We start from the raw sequence: 25871 nt of genomic DNA on the forward strand, positions 1-25871 counted from the left end.
CAAGATCTCTCTCTCCCCCCCTCTCCCTCCCTCCCTCTTCCCCTTTACTAGAACTCTGAGATTCACTAACCAATCCGATAAATCACAGTCACTGGTCAGTTCCAGGGCGGAAACTACACAGCTCAGGAAATGGAAACACTCTGGAAAGCATGTATAAGCTGCTTTTTGAAAATACAGTCCACAAACCTATATGCACTTTGCTGGGAGTAAGTCCTACTGAACTCCGCGGGGCTTAGCTTCAAGAAGGCATGTATGGTATTGCACTGGCACTGACAAGGGATAGAAAGTCCATATATAAGAAAACGCAAAATTCTCTTGTATATTCCCACTGTATTTTTAGATAAAACAAAGAGCCTTGTGGCCCCTTCAGAGCTAACCAACTCATTATGGCATGAACTTTTGTGGACTATAACCTGCTCTTTAAGATCCATGAAAGTCTACACTATAATCCATTTGTGAGTCTTTAAGGTGCTGTAAGAGTCATTGCTATTTTTGCCGCAACAAACAAATGGACACGGCTGCCTCTCTGCGAATCAGTTTTGGACACACAGCCTGGCTCAGTGCAGATTGACTCTGAAGTAAGTGGTTCAGTGCAGACTGACTCTGTTTAAGTGCTGCCTTATGTTCAGTGAGACTACTCCTGGGAAAAGGTGCACAGAATTTCTTTCAAGGCATGTCAATATTAAAATGAGGCAGTTGGATTATTTTATCTTCTCAATAACAGTGCCCTCTTAATAAGAATATTTTTGAAGTCAGGGCAGTAAGGTGAGACAGGCAACTTATGGTTCTCCAGATACTGTTAGAATGCACCCCCCATCAACCCCAGCCTGCACAGCCAATGGTGGGGGTGATGGGAGTTGCAATCCAATAACTGAAGGGGCACATATACACCTGATATGTATATATTTTATTCAAGGACCTCTTGATCAGATTGTCCTTTTTTGCATTTTCATTGTTTCTGAACATAATTTGTTCATAGCCTGGCACACCTTAGAGCTTTGAACAAACAGCTTCTGACCATCCGAGGAAGACTCTGTCGCTGTTCCAGTCATCTGTGTACGGATGATCCAAAGACTGCACCTGACTGGTATTTCTGCCGTAGCCCCTTTCTTTGTGAAATTACCAGTGGCATTCCTAAAGTGTTGAACAGAAAAGAAAGACAGACAGGTGGACACTATTCGCTTAAATGCTGCAGTTCATCAGGGAGAAGGTCATTGAAAACAATCTGCTAGCAAGGCTGAAATCCTGCTGTGATTAAGATGCTTGTGGTAATCAGATATCTTTATTGATGGAGAACAGGGCATCTGATAGAAGCAGAACTACCTCACCAGCAGCGCTACTAAAACTCTTCAGTCCAGGGTTTCAGAATTTTGTCTTCTAGAAAACAAGGTTCTGTTGAATCCATCTGCATTTCAAACAAGAATGAAAAGGCTAAACTGACTGGAAATCTTCTTGGAGGCATCACTGCTCAAAGAAACTTCTGGCCCCATGTGATATTTGAATGCAGTCTCCCTCTGCTCTCTGTGTGAGTGTGAGCACGAGAGAGAGATCCATGGCTCTATAGTTTGTCCCTCGGAACCCTGCCGTCTGCACAAGCCTGTGCCACTGCCTTCCTCCACTAGATAGATTATCAATAATTATTTGCTACTTTACAAACCCCATGGCTTTGGAATCTGTTTCCATCAATGCAACTCAGCCCTACAGCACAGAAATCTGACTTATACCATGTCAGGCTACAGGTCCAAATCGACAGGAGCTTGGATATGCCTCAAGCAGTATTGTCTTTTCATTTTTACCAATGGGTTAGCGAGGGACCCCCATTCTTAGAACTCCCCCCACCTCCTTGCCACATCTAGAACCTACCCATACCCTAGACTGAAACTCAGAATTAAAAGGACAGAGACACTCCTTCTGAAAGAAGATGAATTAAAACAACAGCAGTTCAGCATATACTGCAGTGAATAACCAACATATATCATCAGGATACACTGAAGACGACCATATAGCATCTCTACCGAGTTTGATTCTCCAAGCTTTTCTCGTTACTTAGGTTCTAGTTCAAAGCAGCCAGTGATTTCGGAGTACCAGAGTATTCACTGATGTTGATGCAAGAGCATCCAGAACAAACATAACTAAATCCTTCTCCTCATCACCATCATCATGTTATAGTCCAACATCTGAACATGGCGTATCTCCAATAAGCAACTGAAGTACATATCATGGGTGCTCTAACACAGTAAGAACCCACCCTGATTAATGTGAGCGTCGCTTTATGCAGCTGTTAGCAAGTTTTAATCATGTTTGCTTTATACCATTGGAGGATGAACAGTGAAATACAGATAAAATGAAATAACCTGACATTCCTGCTCTGTATCTCCTCACTGAATCCTGGCGAGATGAGCTCCATTCTGTTCTATGGGGCACGCCTGTGCTACAAGGTCGCATACTTCATTCTGCAAGGTTTGGGGCTCAGAATACATGCAGGGCATCAGCTTGTGCAAGGCAATGCCACTGAAATGCCCTGGGACTTTATGCCCGTGCAGAAGTGGGAGCAGCATTAGAGCCAAGTTGCACGAATGCCGAAATCCTGTGGTAGAACTCTTATTGGATTGCTTTACAAAGGCAGCAACCAGATCAACATGTCTAACATGGAAAACAGCCTCTATGTGGACAACAACTTCTCAGGCAAGGCAAAGGTTAAATTAAAATCTCTGTCCCTAACCTTCGAGTTCTCTTTGCATAGAAGTTATTGGTTTTCAGTCATGAGAACAGCATGTAAACATGTTGCCCTACAGATGTTTTAGAGCCACATTCAGCAGGGATGTATGAGAATTTAGTTTCTGTTTGCTAATCATCTGAAAATTGTACGTTCACAATTTCAAGCATAAATGTGAGCAGTAATTTTTGTCATCTTCTTCCTTTTTTAAAAGAAATGAATGGAAATTGTGATTGCATTTAGAAAATGTTTGTTTTTACACTTTAGGCAATAGGAAAAAGGAAATGTGTATTGCTAAAAATATGCATAGAAATATGCTTTCCTCTTCTTTGAAAAATGCATTTTTTCCTGTTACAACATGCCACCAAATGTATTGAAAATGGCAGTGAGGAAAAACAAGCTGCGTTTTGGATCATTTCGGTAAGTTTGAACATGGCTGGTTCTTCTTTCCCAGGGGTTGGGTGGGCGATCTGGGGCAGTCCAGATGTACTATCAGCAAGCTTAGGTGCTGAGTTATGACTCAGGAGCTGTGCAGCCAAAGCAGGGCTACTGAGAAATGAGAGGGAGAGATCAGCATGTCAGGTGAACCTCAAGCTTTTCAGAAGCTGAAAAACATTTAGAAGAAAAAGATTCGAAGAGGGCAAGCATTTCCAAGGCAGCTCATGAGCATTGAGCATGCTCGGCGGTCACAGAATGTGCAGTGCTGAAAAACTGGGAAGGGAAGGGAACAAAATAGGTTCACCAACCACTGCAAAAAAAGCATTTGGCATTTTAAAGTCTCAATGCAAGCGCCATTTGTCATTTCGTCTACAGATATTTATCAAAATGCAAATGGCAACTGCCATGCGAAGAGGCATTCTTATAAAAGCCCCAGAGAGAGAAAGGAGAAATCTTCTCTTAGGATTATGCCTTCTGTGATATTTGCAACTGCAGTGTGACTTGCGCTGGCCAAGATCCAGGACCGCACCACCTGGGGGAGGCAAATAACCACCTGGAGAGAAGCAGGTGGCAGCACAAGCAAATTCCATTTTACTCCGGGAGTTGTCATGATCCTACAATCAAAATGAATTACAAAACTGCATGTGGACCCTGTGAAACAAACAAGCAAAAACTGACCAGACTTGGCAAAGAGTTTTGAGGATAGCTGTGTGGTTCTCATACAGCAGGAATACGAAGCAGATTTTAAACATGGTATGATGTTTCTGGGGCAAGGAGATGTGTTCGTTGTGTGCTTCCCTGTATAACACGCATGGCCATCTAAAGGGGACCCCCACTGAAGCTGTCGCCCACTGTGCCCACCAATAACCCTCTGAACTCAGAAGGCTACAGGCATCCAATTGAAGGTGAAGGGAGCATGTGGTAAGCACAGCCTCTGTGCTTTCCACACCCTGCAAAAGATGCCGGTGGCAGGTTTGGGTCATCTGGGCCTTCTGCCCCTGTGTACAAGAAGCACAAGCTGAGTCACTGCCTGGATACTTCATAGGGGGGTGGCACCTCGCACCTCCGCTCCCCTGCCCCTCCCAAGGCCTGCTTCAAGGATGGGCTTCCATGTTCAGAGATGCGACTGGGACGGAAAAAAAGGTGGGACACTCTGAAGATGACGTCTCCTCTGCTAATTTGGAGGGCTTTTGTGCGGTTGCAGGGGGTCTCTGACTTTCCCTCTGGCAAGCCAAGCAGTGCTGACTAGCCACAGAATGGTGGCCTAAGACTACTAAGTCAGGTGTCTCAAATTACCTCCTGCCCCACCGGCCTGCACACATGACCTAAAAGCAAAGGAAGGGCGCTTCTTTTTTCCTTTAGAAGTATTGCTCGTTAGGAAGAGAGCAGAAGAGAAGAGAATCGTACAGCTGGAAGGGGCCTGGAAGGCCATTGAGTCCAACGCTGTGCTCAGTGCACTTGGTCTTACATGCAAAGGACTGGCTCATTGAAAAAACACATAGGTTGGTTCAGCTAAGTAGCTCTGAAATGGCCCTCTCGGATGGTTCTCCCTAAGGTAGCCGTGTCTCCTGCTCTTCTCACAAACAGAATTCTCCCCTTGCATGCATGTATCCGCAGAGACTAGCTGCCTCTTGAGGAGGCCTGCCTAGGACATCGAGCCTGAGGATTAACCGGCAATCTTCTGCCTGCCCCCACACCTGGAAGTATCCCACTGGCACCTTTTGAGTACGCATTAGCTTGGTCACTGGGGGTCTGCCCCCCAAGGTGTGCCTCGAAATGGGTTTTCTCCCCTCCATATCAGCATATGAGAGAGAGCCAGGGCCACAGGCAAAGAGGGCAAAGCCAAAATACCCAGTGCTGCCAGTAGCCAAGATTGTGCAAAAGCATCTCTTTTTTTAGAATGGGGGGGGGGATTTCAAATGACAAAAAACAAACAAACAAACCCCTAATGATTGGTGGTTGAGGGAATGAGTGGGGCCAGGGGAGGGACTGGATTTGGATGACAGCTCTGAGGCTCTGTGGCCTGTGAATGGGTCACAAAGAGAAATGCACCAGAAGAAGACTGTGATTTGAAACACCAAAGAAATAGCCAGTTCTGGCCTTTTTCAGTGGGGCCTTATACTGAATTGTTATAGTTCTTGTAAGCCGTCCCGGGATAATTTCCTATAGGATGGGGCACAAATATTTTAAATAAATAAATACCCCCTGCCCCGCCCCGCCCCATAGCAAATTTCAGTGGGTCTGTCCTGGAAGGGATCAGGCCATGGAGGAGAGCAAGTAAAGCCCTTGGAATGAATCCTTCCTTTACAAAAAGGGAGGCCAAGCTTCTCAAGGATCTAATACAGCTCATCTCTGAGAAAAATATCCACTGACAGCCTGGCTTTAACAGATCTCCTTGACAGGCAATCTTGGGCTTATGAAAAGGTAACGTAGCATTAGCCACCTCAAAGCAGAACGGTGCAAAATCAATGACAGTGCCCACTGGTGCAACGTGTCTCAGCGCACTCCTGACTTCTCGGGACCAGGCAGACCGTTTATATGATAGCAACTGCTTTGCATGCTCTGCAGTGAAGGCGGAAACAGGGTTCATAAAAGGTCCAGTCCCAAGCGTGGCCCGAGGCATTTTGCTGGCGAGACAAGAGGCCCTTCCTATTCCATAGACGGAAGCTGATTGGACTGGCAGATGAATCTGCCCCGATGCAGACGATGAGACAACGTCTTCCACCTTCCTGATAACTCCGGAGGGCAGAGCGGCCTGCCTGGGCAGAGGCCTCTCCTTTGGCATCGGCCACTGCTTCCCGGGCAGTGGCTGCCATCTGCCGAATGCGAGAGCTGGCCAGCCAGAAGTAAGAGCATTCAGCTTGCATTCCAGATGATGACCTGGCAATATTAATTTGGCTCCATTGGAATGATGCAAGGTATCCAACATCTATGTTGTTTCAGTTCTCTCAGAGATAAGCCACCTCACCAGCCTGCCCCATAGCCTGAAATTTTGGAGGCAGAAGATTGAAGAGGGCAGGATCTAACTGCAGAACAGCCAGAACTGCGTGCGTGCGTGTGTGCACACGCACCCACACACCCACACACAGTGCCTAGTATATTTGGCAAATATTTGTGCTATAACTTGGGGAACAAGTGGGCTGAATAGGCCCTGCCTGCTTTTGCTTACATCTCCGCAAAGAGAAGGCCTGAAGCAGCCTTCAGTGATGTTGTGGACTACAACTCCCATCACCCCCGGTCAACATGACAATGAAGAATGCAGACTGGGAATGCTAGGGCCTTTGGCAAAGCTCCAACCCTTTTCTTTCCATGATGGGGAAAAAAGCAAAATAAAGCCTTTTACTGGGTATTGATCTAATTCTTATGGCACCAGAGAAGGATAGGGGAGATTGATTGACTGATTGTATTTACATCCCACCTTTTTTTCCTTCTAAGGAGCTCATGGTGGCTTCATAGTTCTCTGCTTCCTCAGGTTGAGCTGAGAGCCTGGGCCTGGCCCAAAGTCACCCAGTGAGGTCCATGGCTGAACGGGGACTAGGACTGAGTCCCAGTCCCACACTCTTAACCATGACACCATATTGGCCGTCAGCAGCAGGAGACAAGTTGGCAATCCTGCCCCGTAAACCTCAATACAATCTAGGAACTCCATCAGAGTTTGGCTGATGGCAGGGCTTCCTGGAGGGCACTCAGCACTGGTTTTCAGGGCCAGTGCAGAACAAGAAGAGAAGCAAACCCGGGGCCCTGGAATAGGTGCAGAGTGGCTTTCTCTCAGGATGGAGCAATGAGAGAAAATGCCCCGCGTAGCAGGGAATACCGAAGAAGCCCAAGCAGAACCGAGGATCACGTTTCCATTCCAAATAGTCAGGAACTCTGGTCTTTCGTCTTTGGGAATTTAAATTCCAGCTTCCTTGTAGTGAGTGTTGCTGCTGCTGCTGCTGCTGCTGCTGTTAAACTACCTAAAGAGCTATAACCTATAACCCATCTTCCGTATGCACATTTTGAAATAGTGATCACCTGAAAGCATGCTCTGTCTTATTGGCTGCAATTTTGCCTTCCCACTCCCCACACACACGTGTCCAGCCAGCACCCATCAGCAAGAAGGAAAACACTTTGTTTGTTTCAAACTTTGCTTCACTCAGAAGTTTTGGCTTTGCCAGCCACCTCCAATCCTGCTCTTTTCTACCCCTCACAATAAGTTGCCCACTGCAATGCAGCTTCCAGCAGAGCAGGCAGGCAGGTTGGGAAATGCACTCAGCCTGTGAAACTCCACTAAGGTGAGTTTAACACTCTCTGATTGGGTCCACATGCCATGGCAACCCCTAATGGGCAACTAGCCATAACACAAATTGCTTCCCGCAGGAGAACTAATGTTTCTGCAACAAGCCACCCTGACAATCCATGGTTTGTTCTAGGGGTTGTTTAACCCACAATGAGGTGCCATGTCATTTGAACCCAGGAAAGCAATTTCATCATGGATTATGAGGAAAGGTGAGTGGTCTGCTTGGCAAGAGTAGAAAACTCTGTTACTTGTTGCAGTCTCGTCCTTGCTACTATCGAGTGGCATTCTGGAGCAACTGTCATGGGTTTGCTGTCCCTCCATTTTCCATCTCCTGAAAACTGAGCAAATGTATTGCTTTTTAAGAATGCTAGTCTTGTGTAAGTGTGCTGTTTATATGTGCGGTCTTGTCTGGTTAATTTTCTTGTATGTTTCAGTTGTGGAAGGGAGCACGGAAGTGGAACAGCTAACAGCTATGGAAATTGACAAGATGAGACCAGCTGCTTTGCACACTATTACCAGGATCCTTTAGCAGAGTTGCCAAATGGAAAATATTGAAAATGGGGTGGGGGTGATAATAGGAAGTGTAGGGGGCAGTGGGGGTATATCTCTCACTTAGAGATCTTCTTGATTTTAAGCATTGCACTGACAGTACTCCGTGCCCCCCAACTTTCAAATGCTTTCCCAAGTTTCCACTTACTCCAGAAAGTGAAAATGTAAGCTCTCCCTACCACAAATGGAATTAAAAGGAAGACTTTTAATGCTTCCTTTCCAGAGCACTTGCTGCTGCAATTAAAGCTGTCCCCTGCCAGCTCAAGAAAAAAGCAAACCAAAAACAACAAACCAGCTGAATGGGTCAGAGCGAATGAGGTCCATGGGAGGGGGAGGGAGGCATGTTCCACGAGTGCTGGTGCCCCCTTTGCTCTGCCCCACGTTGCCACGCTTAATGCTTTCAAAGTACTGTTGGGGATATTTGTGCCAATTTAAGGGCAGGGCAGTCAGTGGTGAGGGAATGTGCACACCTGTACTAACAAAGCAGTTCCTGCAAATGTACCCATTTAACCCCCATTTGCTTTCCAACCATTTCATTTACACAGATTTTTACAATTTTTAAGAACTGTCAGGGAACTGCAGTAACTGCATCAGTGAGACTCTGGAAAGGTGCTTCAAAAAGGGCGGGGAATTAATCGGTTCAGTTTCGAGGTTCTCTGGACACTCCGGGAAGTGTTTTAAAGGTGAAGGACACTGAGCAGTGTCAATTCAGCACTTGAAACTGAGAGTATAAAACTGCTAAGTGGGACATGGTGTTCCTTCCTCCAGTTGTCCCGCTACATCTACTTTTGCCGTACTCTCTTCCCCATTTTCAGGGCTTTTCAGATGGCAACTCCACACAGTTCCCTGTCAACTGTGAACAAATTAACCTACGTGCAGTGATGACCTTTCAGCTCCCATATATGTTACCTCCTCCACTTTCAGCTCGCTTGGACAGCTGAAACATTCAAGGAAATTAGCCAGGAAGGACTATGGCTATTGGACAGCCACTGGAGCGTACTTGTGCAAGACCAACCCTCTGAGACAACCATTATAAACACAAGTGCACAATTGTCCAGGGCTGAACGGAGCAACAACAACAAAACAAACAGCTACCCCAATTGCCCAGTTATGAGGCTCTGAAAAGTGAAAAGAAAGCAAAACTAGAAACTGGCAAAGGAAAAGGGGTAGCACTAACAGCAGGGACGCGAGAGAGGAGACAAGATGAGCTTTGCTGAAAGGATATTGGGATACTGGCTGAAAGATGGAAGGGGAAACAGCAGCAGAAGCAACGGCACAGAGCCAAATCCTCAGCTGGGCTCGCTGGGCGTTCTGTGAGCGACTCACCCTGCATCGCTGCCTCGCAGGGTGGCTCATTGTGCCCCGCGAAGGCAGCCCGTCTTCCTTCCTTTCGAGCTGTTCTCCTTTTCTCTTCCCTCTTCTTCCTTCTCTTCAACCTGCCTGAAGAGTCCCTTTGCCTGCCTTTCAATCAGCTCATCTTCTTTCTTGAGATGCTGAAAGTGCTTCGGTCCTGCTATATTCTTGGCTGGCCTACATTCCACGCTGACTCAGGGTTGCTGGCTCTCCAGTGGAAAGGTAACTAGGCTATGGTTCTGTCTCCCAAATAGCATCGAAATCCCCCCTTAACACCTCCTGTTAGCTCAATAAAAGCAGTGTTTAAATAACCAAACTGCCTTCTGTGAACTAGACTTGCCATTTTTTTTCCCTGCGTCTCAGCAAGATAAAATAGGGATAATTATGAAGAGGATGAGCAGGTTTAATGAAAGCCAGTTTCTTTTCGGTATATTCCTGAAGCAGCAATCATCATCTGTTTGGCTTTTGAAGAGCAACAATTATAATCACTTAAAACCCCCAAGGGGAACAAAAATAGAATTTAGATTAGCATATAAAATATACAGCTGGATTGGGCAAGCCTGTTTAAAAAAAAAATCTGGGAAGATCATCCTCATTTGAATGCCGTTCAATATCACAAACAAAACAAGTTCAAGAGAATTGTGTGTGCTTCTTTCTCTTTTTAATAAAAAAGCACACAACATTTTAAAGGATTTTTCTAAAACACACACACAGAGAACATGCCAGCTAATTGATGTGGGAAAAGATTTCCTATGGCAGTGACCACATAACAAAGTGACAGAACTGAATGCATGCTTTGCATACGGCAAAGATCCCAGGTTCAAACCCTGACATTTGCAGACAGGTAGAAAAAGTGCTCTGCAACTTGCAGAGTGGTTCCCAGGCAGTGCGGGCCTACGGCAGGGGACCTGGTGGCAGCGCCAGCCCAGGCTATTTCGCTGCCTGAGGCAAAGGACAAGAGGGTGTCAGATCCTATTCCGCCTGCAGGAGCTGACCAGACTGGCAGTTCAGTGGCAATTAGACCACATCTTCCGCCATGTGGAGGGCAGCAGACTAGCTTAGGAGGTGGCGCAAAGAAACCATGTCATAAAAACTCACTGTCCTACCACCATCTGCTGTCTGAGGCAGTGGCCTCACTCTGCCTCTTGGTGGAGCCAGTCCTGACTGGTGGCTGCTCCAACGTTGTTGCATTTCAGCTTTCAGTAGGCCCGGCCAACACAGCCAATGGGCAGGGATACAGGAGGCTTCAACTGGTGGGTTCGGCCTACTACTGAAAAGGTGCAGAACCTCAGGCCTGGCAGCCAAACCTGCAGTCCAGCCTAGTGGGGTTTCCTGGGTGGTTACAGCATCTTTCCCTGGCCCCAGATTCTCCCCATATGTATTGGTGGCTGCCCTGCTTCTGTGCAGCTTTTTCTCCATACAAATCGCTCAAAGTGTTTTTCCCAGGGCTGAGTGACTTGAAGTAAGACCTTTAAGCCAGCCTGTGCTGATATTTTGGGCAAGCCCCTCTTGGTTGTGACTCTCAGCACTGGAAGGAGCTTCCTGAGAACTTCTGCAAAATGGAATTGGCCCACAGGCTGGAAGAGGCTCAGAGCCCTGACATGACTGGATGAATGCGTGGTGTAAAGTGGGTGACAACAGCAGTGGTGTGAATTGTTACATGTGTGCCACACCTTTATTCCTCTTGCAAGGAACCCAAGGCAGGTTCCATGATACTCTTCCATTCCATTTCATCCTCACAACAACAGCCCTGTGAGGTAGGTTAGGCTGAGAGTGGGTGAGCTTCATGGCTAAGTGAGGTCTAGAAGGTGGCTTTTCCAAGTACCAGCCCAATACTCTCACCACTACACCTCCACTTCCGAGAGGAGGAACACTGAAGAAGACCTAAGAAGCTGAGAAGGTATCTGCAAGACAAAATTTTAAAGATACTCTGGTAGCAAGCCAATTAGGGCATTGAAGGTCAACAGTAATCCTTTGAATTGGGCTCAAAAATGGACAGAAACCAGAGCAACCGATGAAATGCTCTCAACAGATGATAGTACAGCCAGTCCCTGTTAGCAACCTAACTGGTACTGCTTTGGACTAACTAAAGTTTCCAGACCATCTTCAACAAAAGCCCTGTGCAGAATGCACTGAAGTATTCCTGTGAGCTTACCAGGGCAGGAATAACTGTTGCCAAGTTCTCTGTGTCCAAGTACGTCAGAGCTGGCATATCAACCTAGGCTGATAAGAGATGCCCTTAGCCATCAAGTCCACCTAGGCATCAAGTGACAGTGATCAAACCAAGAACGCTACCAAGCTGCATGCCTGACCTTTTAGGGGTGTGAGAGTTAAAGTAGAACATCCTTGTTAATGTTATCTTTGCTACCAGCAATAATGAATAGTTGGAAACTTACAGCTGTCCCTTTCCCTTAATTCTGCAAAGGGTACTGTGTCCATCTTGCCTGCTATATCTAAGAAGGCAATGAATGGGGCAGTTTGGAAACCAAGTGTGTTTGAAAGAACTGGGTATGTTTAGCCTGGGGAAGAAAACATCAAAGGAAGGCATGACTGTGTGTCTTCAAAATAGCAGAAGGAACGTTCCATGCAAATGGTGGCATAATACTTCCTTGCTGCTCCAGAGAGCAGGACTAGAATGGATGGATGGAAATTGCAAGGGAGCAGATTTTAAGGGCAGCTTCCCAACAGTAAGAGCTGTGCAACAGTGGGACAGATTGTGCTAGGGAGCAGTAGGTTCTCCTCCACTGTTGGTATCTAAGTTGACTTTGGATGGATATCTGCTAGATATCTGCATGAGCTACAAGATTCATGAAATGAGTATGGGGTTGGATTAGAATCCTCTAAGGTCCCTTCCAACTCTGAAAGTTTAAGTCTGCTCCCACCCTTTACCTGCCTAATGCTTTTTCATCTCTTTGTATTTCTTCAACCTCACCACAGAGATGTTTTAACAGTTCCAGGCAAACATGTTGTACCTGTAGCTTGAAATCAATACAGAAATAATATTTTTAAATGAACTATAGGAATACACTCATATATCCTGCATGTAAACCATGCTGTTTGTGATTATTTGTAAAGTTCTTTGGTCCCTAGAAGCTCACAGAGGAAGCTTGTACCAAGATCAAGGTAGGGCAGCTGATCAAGACAAGTAGAAATTAGGACTGTGGATAGCTCCAAGCATATGGTGCTATCTGGAACTCTCCTGCTATTAATAAAATAGAAGGATGTTGTCTCAGCGGGGAGCTAAAGCCAACTGAAGTCTTGTGTGGGCTAACGAGGCCTGGAGTGTGTCATTTCTATCCCTCCTGGAGGAGCTGACCAGATTGTTAAAGCTCCTTCACTGGATTTTATTATCTGATAGTTCTGTGAGGCTGGAAAAATGGAAGTTCTACCAGGGACTCAACCTCTGAGCCACAGGAAAATGGCAGCGTGTGTCCTATGGTTTGGGGGGCAGAACTGCATAAAGCACTGACTGAACCTGAAGTAGCCTGAAGCTCATCCTCATCAGAATTCTCTGTTGTACATTGGAAGCATAAGGCTGCCTTGTCAAGTCATTACTGGACTATTTCATCTGAAAAGATGGTTTTGCACCATCTATGCAATAATTGGGCACACGCCCAACTGTAAAAATGTGCATTTATTTTCACTGAAGCGGTAAACCTGTCTTTGGACTGTGCCAAAGCTGTAAGTGGAGGTCCACATGATTTATTCATCCCACATTATAGGGTAACTGCAATTCTGCAGCTCACATTTTTTACTGTAATTTACACATAAGTAGTCCTACAGGCATGTCCTTCTGGAACCATTGACACAAAATTCCTAGTCTAAAATGTCTCCAGATTTCATCCCTCACCTGGTATTTTTTTGTTCTATAAACCAAAACATGTTTGGGGCCTTAAATGCCCCCAAATTCTCGATAAGAATAATTCTATGGGGTACTTTTATACCCCCCAAATAGGACCCAAGCAAAAGTACAAGGAAGGTTCAATACAGGTTATCTTGGTCTCATTTGAAAGCTAAGATTCTTAGCTAAAACTTTTAGCAAACAGAATTAAAATCCATTGAAGCAAAGCTTTTCTTTTTGGAAAAAAAAATGAGGCCAAAGTATTGTTGTGCAGAGAAAAGGTCAATAGGACAAGAATTGTTGTGCAGATATTCTTTTGCAGGAAGGATAAAACCTTAAATTATCTGTAATCGCAGACAGTTGAAAGCCATTTTATGTTTGAAACCTCTTGTGGGAAAAATTTTCCCAGAACAAAGGCCTTCCATATGCAGCATTTTCCTTGCCAGAGGCAATTTCATTTGGGGTCAAAAATGACCCCAAATGCAACTAATGCTCTTGACTTTTTGATACAGGGTGAAGGCTAAATACATCTAAATACATACAAATACAGATATACCGGCAACCTGGCTTTCCCAGTAGAAAGCTGCATAGCCTGGGAGCAGCTACCAAGAAGTACCTCAGCTGCATTGCCACCAAATGTGCCTATGAAGTTGGTGGTCCTGAAAGAAGGACCTCTTCCAAAAATCTTAAGACTTGGGCAGTTTCATAGGCAGACAGCCTGTTCCCAAGCCATGCAGGGATTTGTAAGTCCTAGCAAAAACTTTGAACTGTGCCAGAACAAGACTGGTACCCAGTGGAGCTTTTGTAACAAGGAATTCATGAGTGCTGTACCTGCAGTTTAGACAAAGTAGATTCCCTGATCTTGCTCGGTTTGAAACAGCATGTGGTACTGGCTCCACATACTTACCTGCAGCATTTGGGAAAACATCCATGTTGGCAACACTGGGAGACTGTTAGTATTTCTTGCCTCTCCTTACTACTTAGAGGTGCCTAGCTTCTCAGAGTGTCAGGAGATTCAGCTGAAGCACCAAGGTTGGGAAGGCAGGTCCTATTCAGGCCTCAGGCTAGAAGTTCACCACCCTGCTATGAATACTGACCTGGAAACAAACCCCAGGGAACTCAGTGGGCACTACTTCTGCATAGAACTACGAACCCCGAACATCGCATTTTCCAAATCACGCACGTTCTGTTCCTTGAAGTGAGGCTTCGGCCATCTTGCATATCACCTCCCCATGGGAAGTTCTGGGACATTCTGCCCTTGCGCTGGTGTGGACACACAACACTGGCAGGAGGAACGTGAGGAGGCTGGAACCTTCTTCCACTTTCTAGCCAAGGCTGCAATGCTCTTCCCAGGAATGGCTGATGGACCCTCCATGGGCCTGATGACAGCAGAGGGCAGGGAGGTGGCCCTCAATGTCACCCGTGCCACAACCTTGCAGCACATGGTCCTCCCTCCCATGGCTTCCCCCTGCATGCTGCTAGCGGCAGGGACAGAAGTCAGCACGCTAAGGGGAATCACTGCTCTCTGGCGTTAACAGCAGCAATTCTGGAAGGAGATTGGGGTGCTATGTGCTTCACCTGCCCCATATCCTCCCCAGTGGAGGCAGTTATGGGGCAGGCTAAACCAAAATGCATTGATACAAGTTGGGGAATATGTGGCTCAATGGAACTGGAAAAGAAAAAGATCTTGGAATAGTTGTGGACAACTAAACATGAGCCAACAATGCGATGCAGCCACCAAAAGGGCAAATGCTATTTTGGGATGCATTAACAGAAGCATTACTTCAAAATTATGAGAAGTAGTAGTTCCACTGTACTCCTCACTAGTCAGACCCCCCTGGAACACTGTGCCCAGTGCTGGGCACCAAGATTTAAGAAAGATGCAGGTAAATTAGAAAGGGTCCAGTGGAGGGCAACAACAATGATCCAGGCTTTGGAAACACTGAGGAGAGACTGAGAGAACTGGGCATGGTCATCCTTGAGAAGAGAAGACCGGGGTGGGGGGCATGATATTCCTCTATAAGTACCTCAAAGGCTGTCACAGAGAGGAAGGTCAAGATCTCTTCTTGCTGATGCCAGAGTGTAGGACACGGAATGATCAGTTCAAGTTGCAACAATCCAGATTCAAGCTGGACATCACGAAAAGCTTCCCCACTGTCAGAGCAATACGAGAGTGGAACCACCTGCCTAGAGAAGTGGTGACTCTCCCACACTACAGACCTTCAAGAAGAAACTGGACAGCCATCTGAGTGGGATGGTGTAACGTGGTGTCCTGCAACAGCAGGGGGATGGACTTGACGGCTTTCATGGCCCCTTCCAACTCTACTATTCTATGATTCTATGAACCCAACAAAGGCGCACCCCTCCACCCAGCACCCGCACACTTACTGGCGAGGAAATTCATTGTATTCATCAAGGCTTGCAGCTCGTCAATCTATACATGGTCACAGTGAACACAGGAGTTCTCTGCTTCTAATGCCAAGGTTGAATTAGTGGCCCAATCTGCCATTCTAATGGCGGACTCCACACACTCCCTCCATGCACGGCTCTCCAATGTGCTTGTTTGCGTTTCTTGTGTAACAAACTGCATTTCAACCAAGGCTCGGGCTGACTGTTTGGCAGGGAAACACACACAGGCTGCTGATGCAATGCTGTAGCACAGAGGGGCAGAAGCTCAAGGAAGTTTAGAGAGGAAGCACCAGTGGCTCAAAAAATCTGAGCAGTGTTTGGAAGAGTTATGCCAAAGTGGTGCTCCAACCATTGAGCCGGTGTCGACACTTGTACATGGCATGATTTTGCAGTGAAAATATGTTTGAAAAGTATCTGATCATTCTTACCACAGAAAAAGGCCCACGAACAAACAAGAAACCAGACTCCGTGCCTAAAAAAATAAAATACCTATTTAAAAAGCACTTAGCTGCAGCGTCTCCTTAACGTTAAGGTCACATTAGACAGGGCACAGCGGGTTTCCTTTTTTGCCGGGCTCCCTTGGCCATCTGTTTCATAGCTCGCACGCACCGAAGAAGACAATGCACCGTAGCGTGCAAAAGCCCATCAGTGCTTGTTCACTTTAATGTGAAATCTAATTGCCTGCTTGCCTAGAAACACACAAAAATGAAGGAGTGTAGGGGGGAATTAAGTGTATGAGCACACGGGGTGGTGGAGCCGGGAGATCAAGAAACTCTGGATATTTATCTCCGATATAGAAAAGGCACATGTGCTCCAAGCAGCAGGATTAGCATGGATGACCCGGCTTGAGTTTACTACATTAAAGACATGGTTGCATTCTTAGAATGCGCCTGCTAGGAAGTCAGAGTGGAGCATATTTTTAGAAGGAAATGCCTGACTTGCTGACAAATGGGGGTCTAAAATAGATCCCCCTTTCGTCCCCGCCCTCCAGACGGGCCTGAGATTCTCAGCAGCAGCAGCGACAGCTTCAGTGGGACAAAGATCCCGCTTCGCTGATTGAGCTCTCCCGTGGTCTCCTATGGACTCTCCAACGGACACGGCGACAGCAAGGCCCCAGAGGAAGATTTCGCTTTTCATCCGTATTATTATTCAGCTGCCTTTGCAGGGGGTGGGGAGGCACAGCAGACACTCAGTCAGCAAAGCTGCAGTCCGAGGCCGACTGAGTCAGAGAAAAGGCCTACAACTCCCAGCATGCCCCTGCGGGCCTTTCTTATTTATTTATTTAAAGCTCGTATAGACCGTCCATCTACTGGTGGCTCGGGACGGTTTACAACAAGCGAGAAGCTGCTGCAGAGGGCTCCACCCGAAGTGAATCGGCGAGCTGTGCTTTCAGAAAGCTCTTCTCTTCTACGCAGTGATGGGAAGTATGAGAGCAACATCCTTCGCCTTGGGCCACCCTAATGCACACGCAGATCGATCTTGGCGCAGTCCTTAAGACTTTGAGGTCTGCATGCACTTTGATTTTAGGATCGAGGTCAGCAGCCTTTCCTCAAGGCTCTCCACCAGCACGTGCACAAGTTTGCCGAATGAATGGATGAGCGCAGGGGAGAAGCGGACTTTCTGATCCCACCCCAGCCATCCAGCGTGTGGCTCAGAATGCCTGCAAAGGGTTAAGCCCAATTTCTGCCCAGACATTCCTGTTTTTCCTTGATGGCAGTTGTGTGCACAGGGAGATCATACCTGTGGGTCTTTGCACATTCCTTTGAGGGACTGGCAAAGCAGCATCAAAAGAGTGATGCGGGAAAGATGCAACAATAGCCGAGTGTCGATACACATACAGCCATTGATTTGCAGCAGAACATGTTTCTGAAAAGCATCCGGCCCTCCTTTAGCAATCCCTCTTTCATGCCCCACTTTTTTGCAATCTTCCTTGCCACGGCCTCCTTGCAGAGCAGCACAAAGCCTATGCAGATCTACTTGCTGCATCCAGTGGGACTTAATCCCAGGGTACAGGACTGTAGCTTGCATTTATTTTATTGCATGATGCTCTTCATCCTGTGCTCATCTCTGCAGCATTTAGAATACTTAGCATCCAAGGTACCATTTAGGTGAGAAGGCAGCGGGGTGGGAGAGAGAAGCCCCCCATTATTAAATGAATCTGATCATTCTTGCACCCGGTGCTTCGTTGGATGCCATCCCGTTTCTGTCCAGGTGGACATAATTGAGTCTGGCCTAATCATTCGCCTTCTCCTCTGAGCACTGGAGGTAATTATATCTACTAACTAGTTCTATGCACTGAGTTACCATTATTGTCAACTGCTAAATGGACCTATGCACTCTTTATGTATCCGTGCCAAAGGAACAAAACTCTTCACTTAAATAAGAAGTGGCATATTTTCCCATTGTCAATAAATTTGCTGGAATATAAAAAGTAACCAAGACAACCTCTTTTAAAATACAGTGCTTTTTTTCCTAATATTTGGGCAAGAGTGTCAATGCTTGTGGAGCCAACACTTCACCACCCACTTGCAAGTGGGAGATGTCAGCAGGGAAGCCCTGAAATTTGCAGAAATGTGGGTGGAGGACTCCCCTCGAGAAGCCATCCCAGTGAGGACTGAGCATGCTCAGTGGGCATGGAAAGCTGGCTGGCTGTGAGGAGCATGAATGGAAGCTGCGGAAAAGAAGGGTGTGGAGGCAGCTGTGGCCAGACTGCAACAGCAAACTTCACACGAGCACATTTTGTGACTTCCACGTAGGGATGTACACGTTTCTTCTAGCTATGCTTCATGGATTGTCAGACATCTTTCATTCCATCATCTACTTTACAATGGAATTGGACTTAAAAAAAAAGAAACTACAAGAGCTTCATTCCACTTGTGCAAAATGCAGATTCCATGGACCTACACACTTTTGCATTCGTACAAGTGCAAATTCCCTTCAAAAGCAAACTGCAGTGTGCAGATCTGTGGCATCTGCATGATTCTGAAAAAGCCAACCTGCCACAGAATTCACAGGGCAGAGCCACAGAGGTCCAAACTCACTTGAATCTCTTGCAGAATCTCCAAGACCTTAGCTGCAGGTCCCACTTGTGTACTGCTGTACTTAGAATGTTGAAGCTTGTTCAGATCTCAGAGCAGAATCTCTCCCAGAAAGCTCTTTGCCTCTCCTGCTAATATCTGAACCAGAACCCATGGTCTACTGTGCTTTCCTTAATATACACACCAGTTTTTGAGATCTGTCCCCGCTCTAAACTTATTCTTTCTCCTGTCTCTCTACCCAGTGCAGCACCAGCCATCTTCTGCACAGCAAGATCTGTACACTGGGGCCAAAAATGAATGGTGGCATTAGAAAAAGAAAAATACTACTTTGGACTAGCCACTCCCTAAAATGGTACACAGGAAACCAGCCGTGAAACACAGCCCTAGCTTTTCCAAATCAGGTTGGTAACTGGCTTCACACTGGAATAAATGCATAGTGGGCACTGCCATCTACATATCTTCTGCACCATCTGATCTGTCCCAGAGATTTGGACACAGACAGTGGTGTGATCCAGTCGGGATGCTGGGGCTGATGTGCAGGACCCCACTTAGCAAAATGAGTGGGAGAGTTTCCAAGTGCAGCATAACTGGCTCACCACATTTTGAACTAAGTGAAATCACACACATGACCGTCTAAAGAGGAGTCCTCAACACACAAGTCCATTAAGCCCAGAGTCTAAAACGAAAACGCACTGCTCAGCAGAGCGAAATAGCTGTGCAGAACTCCAGATTGCCTCTGTGCTTTATGCCAAGCCTGTAAACTGGGGATGAGAATCTAGCGCCCTATAGAAGACGCTGGATTGCAGCTCAGCACGGCTGGTGGTCGGGGATGAAGAGGACTGCAGTCCAACGGCATCTGTTGTGCGAGTTTCCCCACCGTTCACCATGTCGGTGGAACAAGAACTGATTGGTTCAGCACAGAAACAACCTTCTCCGAGTGTCTCATCCTGTGCAGAGAAATGCCTTCCATAGCTCACATGCCAAGCACATGTGTAACGTCTGTGGTGGGGCTGGTGTTTGCTTACCGGCCCTCACCATTCACACAGTGCAATATCCAAACATAAGTATTAACACCTGCTAATCTCTATGCCTTGATTTTGCTGCCAAGATACAGGAGCAGCTTGGCCTCTTTTTCTCTCCCTGGTGAGTCAGCCGCCAGCCAAGGAACCCAGGGGTATTTCCACGCAACAAGAGTCACATGCTTAGAATTGTGCAGTTTGCAGGATTTCCCTGATTTTGACAGATCGTACAAATGGCCCGTTGCAATAATAATTTCAAAAGCCATCATTTGCATTTGAGGAAATCTTCCCCATTTCAATTTAGAGACACACAAATAGGGGATATGTACACACAATCATGCACACACACACATGTATCTTTAGGATAGCCTTCAATAGCACAGTAACCCATCACAGCAAGAATCTCCTGCTTTCCCACACTTCTTTCCCACCTTCTTCCATCGAAGTAAGCCTGGCATCATTCTGCAGCGATGGTGTTTGGAAATAACTGGACGCCTTGTATGGATCTTGTAAAAGTGGATTAACATAGACGGGGCCATTGTTTCCTGCTCACTAACAACTAACTCACAAGCAAGCAGCATCAAAAATGGCAAGGAGCAACCTGAACTTAATTAATGTTCCATTAGTGAAAAGTGAGAGCCATTCTGGCTAAGGGGGAGGGGTAGAAATCCAATAAATAAATAAACGTGACCCAAAGAATAAGCAGCACTGTCTGCCCGTATCCTCCTGAGCCCAATTCGAGGTGCTGGTCCTAACTGATAAAGCCCTGCATGGGTTGGGACCACGATAGCTGGTGGAACGCCTCTCCTGGCCTTCTCCTACCCAAATACTATGATCAGGTTCCGGGACCTCTCTCTTCCTGCCACCTCGGAGGGAGGCTTGGTTGGTGGCATCAAGGAGAAGGATTAGGATTAGCACCACTGTCACAAACATAATTGAGTTTAGGCATGCCATGGAGAACCCAAGCCATTTCCAATTCTTCTGGGGACTCCTTTGGGAGGTTGCATGCCAAAATGAGCCTGAGAATTGTGATTGTGGATGCCCCAGCTTATTTAATGAATTTTAATGTACTTACTGTTATTTATATATTTTAATTATGTTGTGAGCTGCCCCGAGGCTTTGTTGCGATGGGGGCGGCATAGAAATGTTTTAAATAAATAAATAAACAAACTCTGGAAGGAAGTGAATTCAATAGCTTCCTTCTATAAAATGGAATTCTGGGTGTAACGATTGCCAGTAATACTACAGTTCTCACATTATTTGACTTTTCTAGTGAGACATGTGGGAGGTTGTCCAGTAGCTGCTTTCATTTCAAGGATAGCTCTATTTATGGCACAACTGGCTAAATCTAAATCAAGACTTTATCATACAGAGAGAGCAGTATTGCAGCCATTTGGTAAAGATGCAATCAATCTTAAGTCGATTTATGTACTATGTAAGTGGGCTGCTGTATGAAAGAAAAGGTTCTGTCTAAGGGTGGTCGCATATACAAATGGACAGCTGGCTGAGGAATGTTAGAGGTTGTAGGATTTTTTCGTTTGTGTGAGCATGCATACAATTGCCCCTATACTTTCTTAAGCACTTCATAGATGAAGCATTGTACAGATCAAAGCCCAAGGAAACAAACACAAGAGGAAATCACGATTCTTTAAAAGAATGAGATCTCCTTTTCCACACAACTGTCGAAGACGCATCACCTTTCCTTGCTTTTGTATCTGGCTTTTTCTACCAAGACATTCCCTCTCAACAATTTTGGGGTTCACATTCTTTCTCGTTTTTTTCCACCCTCATGCTGCCGGTGTTTCCTCCAGTCCTTCCTTCTGGGTCTTCCTCTACAGCTGGGCATCTGGGCATTGTTGCTTGCCATCAAGACATTTCCACCTTAAGGTGACCCTACAGATGGATGCCCTCCAGCAAGTCTTGCCCTTGGCAGCCCTGCTCGGGCCTTGTACACTGAAGACTGTGAATTCTCTTGTAGGACTGATCCATCTCATAGTTGTTCTTCCTCTTCTTGCCTTTGACTTTCCCTAGCATGATTGTCTTCTCCAAGTAAAGTTTGCATCTATGTTTTGGAAAGCATTGTCTATTCAGTTTACCACATGCACTATCAAGGCAAAGTGAACTTTACCCATTGGGTACCTTTTTTAAGTCACAGGGAAAGTCTGTGGCAGCAGTGGCAACCTTGTCTCTAAAGAATCTCTATCAGTTCCTTATTTGCAAGTATCCAACCTAGAGATTGAATTTGGGATTATTGTATTTTACTGTAAACTGTCTTTCTGGGCTATGAGGAGGTATATAAATGTAAGAAATAAATTAATGGAAGGAGTGTTCCAGCAATTCTATTAGCCTATCCTTCAGGTCTTACTTGCAGGATTAACAAAATAACTTTGAAACCTTGACCTGTCGTTTCTCCAAATATCATAAACACATCTACTGGAGTGGCTCAGTCTGGGGTTTAATTTGCCATTTGTTTAAGGTAGGATTCCTAGCCTCTTCAGTGGAGCCTTTATGTATCAGCATAATCAGCATTGGGTAATGATCTGACCGCTGAACAGGAGATCTGGGTTCAAGTCTCAGCCATTAAAGCTCACTGAGCGATTTTGGGCAGGTCATGGACTCTCACCCTAACCTGTCTCATAGTGTTGTTGTGAGGATAAATTGAAGAAGAAAGCTATGTGAGTTGCCGTGTTTCCTTGCAGAAAAAGGTAAAGTAAGACTATTATTATCAATAGTAATAAAATGGCATATATATTTAGCTGGTAAGTCCTTTTTCAACATTTAAATGTCTGATCTTTGTGATATGATTTGCATTTAATTATCTATTTTTTACCCTTTTGTCATTGGGGCAAACTCTAGATTAGCTGAGGCATGTTGACAATATATTTTATTGTCACTTATTTTTGTTTTGTGTTCTTTCCAATGCACATCCCATTCATTTTAAATATGACTCAGGTCCTTTGAGAGTTCAAAGAATGATCTGCCTGGGCATGACAGAACTAGCGATTAGAAAAATGGAGGTGGATGACAATTATTTGCATTCCATTCAGAATAATTAGGTTTATTAACAGCAAATTACAGGACCTCTATAGAAACAACAGTTCAGGGATTTGTGTTGTTTCATTGGTCTACAAATGAGTAGGTCAATGAGCTATCTAGAACACACTTTTTATTCCAAAATGATTACAAAAACGTTTAATAAGACTACTGAGCTCTCTAGAAAATAAAGCATATTTCATAGAATGGCAACAGATAATTTTTATTTTGGGGGGGTGGGGGAGCATTTTCGAACACATTTACTAGGAAGGACAATTGAACTCTTGCCTGAGATTAAATTGAAATTCAAGCCTGGGAGCACAGATGTGTTGACTTTGTGTCAATGTTGCTGACAGTTCACTTCTGCACTTTACTGGAAGTGTTTTTATACCATACTACTGCTGCAAAGGTCAGTGCCAGCTGCAAAAAGAAGTGGGTGTGAACAGGGATCAAATGCCAGTGTAAGGGCTGGTACAACCTTGCAAATGAGCCTGAGCAAGGTACTAGCCCTCAAAAATTTTGAGCACTGTTCATGCATCTCTGAGACAATCATTTGTGGTATGTCAAAAGTTATAGCAAATCCTGCAAAAATGCTCTTAGCGAAGGCTGATAAGTTTGTATCACTTAGCAGGGGACTAGCATAACAATTTAAATGCGTAAACAAATCAAAGACAAGGTGGTTGTTCTTGTAATTCTAATTTAAGTGGACTGAAGTTTGCCAAGAATCAGGATGTGCTCCTTTGAAGGTTTCCTCTGCACAGAATAATCTTGCTCTTTACCCGTTTGGGGGCTTCAGTTCTACTGAAGTTAAGAGCGCAATTCTATGCATATTCAGCCAAAGAAAGAGTCCTCCAACTTCCAGTATGTCCCAGCCAGGCAACTTGCCCAGGATTGCAAATTATATATTTGTTTAAGGAAGAAGCTTAAAGCAGCTTGATTAAAAGAGGGCAGATAAGACAGGGACAAGGAGGGAGACGATGTGATCCTTCGGCAGGTGATGTGTACTGTCATCCAAGCACATCCAACAGCCCATGGGTGCACACCGCTGCGGTAAGATACGGGCCAGCAGCAGCTCATCACTGGGCTGCCCAGTTGATACGAGAACCATCACTGTCTGATCTTCTCCCTTCTACAGAACTTGGTGTGTGTGTGTGTGGGGGGGGGGGGGAATCAGCAAGTTGAGATGTTCCCAGCAGATGATTAAAACAATGCCTTTGTCTGCAGCTGTGCAAACAGAAGGAACTGTGGAGGCAGACTCTGTCCCTCCCACTCCAGTACTCTTTCTGCACAACTTTTAAGGGTTGCCATTTGTGACATGTTAGCCTGTCCAAATTGTTCTGTACTCACATGATTCCTATGACTATCTAAGTGTGATTTAGGCACTGTGATTTAGTGACGGCAGTTGAGGCCATTATTTAATAGCAGGGCTCATTTTATTGTCTCTGAAGGAGAAAGAAGATACAGATTTCTATCAAACCTGGGACTCTTTTTATCATTGGCTAGAGAAATGGGACTACGCATAGACTTAAATATGTTTATAGCTTAACATAAAAAGAAAAAATGTGGGGGGCTGACCCAGTAGGTCTGATGTTTTCGATCGTTGATGCTTTTTAGGGTTTTTATTAGGTATATATTAAGAATAAAACTTATTCAAAAAAATAAAGCAGGGCTCATTTTAGAAAGCAATGATAACAAAAGACGCATTTATGCTATCCGTGTAACTTAGTTTTGTTGTGTGGCTGTGTAGTGGCTGATAAACCACATGGCTGAAAAGTTTAGCGTAAAGCTACGGAGTGCTTTGGTAAAGTAAACTTTATTCCGGAGTCACTCCCATTGAACTTAGTACTTCTGAATGCATGTGCACTGGAACACACTGTTAGGTGTGCATGAAGAGCAGAGTACAGGATGGATGTGAAAATACAGGCTGGATGGAGCATCAGCTGAGTGATGCTTTCTTCATCATCATCATCATCATCTGTAAGGGAGGAGGAAGGGGGTTGTGCTGTCCTTTTCCAGGAGAGGCGTTGTGCATTTAATAGCTGTAGCATCTGTAGCCAGATGTTCAACCGGTGAAGTGTTTACCTTGCTGGCATGTTGCGTCTATTGGACTCCCTACCTTCCATACAACTACTGTAGACACAAAAAGTCTCAAGAGAACTGAGACTTTCTGCTCGGCAGGCAGAAATTGAGCAATGCAATGCTCAGCCCGGGGTGGAAAAGCTGCATCAGTTGAATCGCGGTCTATCGTGTAGCTGCTAAATATACAGAGTATCTTCCAAAGCAGATAAACAGGGGCAAGGCTAGGGTGTTAGCACAGGCATTATTACGCTTTTGGACACAGAAGACCCAGGTTCAAATGCTGATTGAGCTGTGAAGCTTGTGCAGCCATCCTCACCTCTATCGGTCTGTTAGCCGCCTCTTCGCCCTTGTCTGGCTCCGTGGATTTGTCTGGCTGCTCTATCTGCCTAGATTCTCTAACGCTGCCTTCTCCAACCGGCACCCTCCACTTGTGCTGGACTACAGATCCTAGCATCCACAGTTGGCCGGGCCGGGGATGATGGGTGGTGCCACCCGGCAACTTCTGGTGCGCTGCCGTTTGGGAAAAGCTGTTGGGGCGGACACCCTCAAGCATTCCTGGAAAAGCGGTGACCAGAGGGGGCCACCGCCGAGGTCCGTCCAGCGCCGCTTCCCTAACAAAGGCTGCGCAAGGACGGCGCTCGCTCGGCCTGGCCTCGCTCTTTTGCCCAGCGGCTCCTCACAGCACCCGGGGGCCGGGCCGGGCCGGGCCGGGCCGGGCCGCCCTCTCTCCTCCGGGCCGCCGGTTCGGGCTCGGAGGCCAGCCCGCTCGAATCAACGAGCAAGGTGGCCGGAGAAAGGGGAGCCCTCGCTGGGGCGGGCGCAGCCCGGCTGCGGCTGCGGAAAGGTCCCCGCCCCGCGCCCGCGCCCTCGGGAAGTCGCGGCAGCCCGGCCGCCCTCCTCCGGCCCCCGCCGGCTGCGCCGAGGTTCGGAGCGCACGGCTCGGGCGAGCTGCCCGGGTCACTGGCAAGGCGCTGCCTTCCGCCACTTTGCCTGCAGGGCCGGCCGACGCGGCAGGGCCCTCCGGACAGGTCTGCTCGGAAGCGAGCCCCGCAGAGTCCGCGGGACGCGCTGCCGGGGGGCCGCGGGCGAGGGCGCCGCCTGCGCGCCCCGCCGCGGG

At 46.4% G+C, this 25871-nt stretch overlaps 1 protein-coding gene across 1 annotated transcript in view; it reads right to left on the reverse strand.

Annotated features, from left to right (window-relative positions):
• Window positions 1–25871, reverse strand: part of ELAVL2 (ELAV like RNA binding protein 2) — a 174964-nt gene that overhangs the window by 148301 nt on the left and 792 nt on the right. The gene's annotated exons all lie outside the window — the stretch shown is intronic.

Source organism: Varanus komodoensis, unplaced genomic scaffold (genome assembly GCF_004798865.1).
Source record: "Varanus komodoensis strain SLA01 unplaced genomic scaffold, ASM479886v1 scaffold19, whole genome shotgun sequence".
Lineage (NCBI taxonomy): Eukaryota > Metazoa > Chordata > Lepidosauria > Squamata > Varanidae > Varanus > Varanus komodoensis.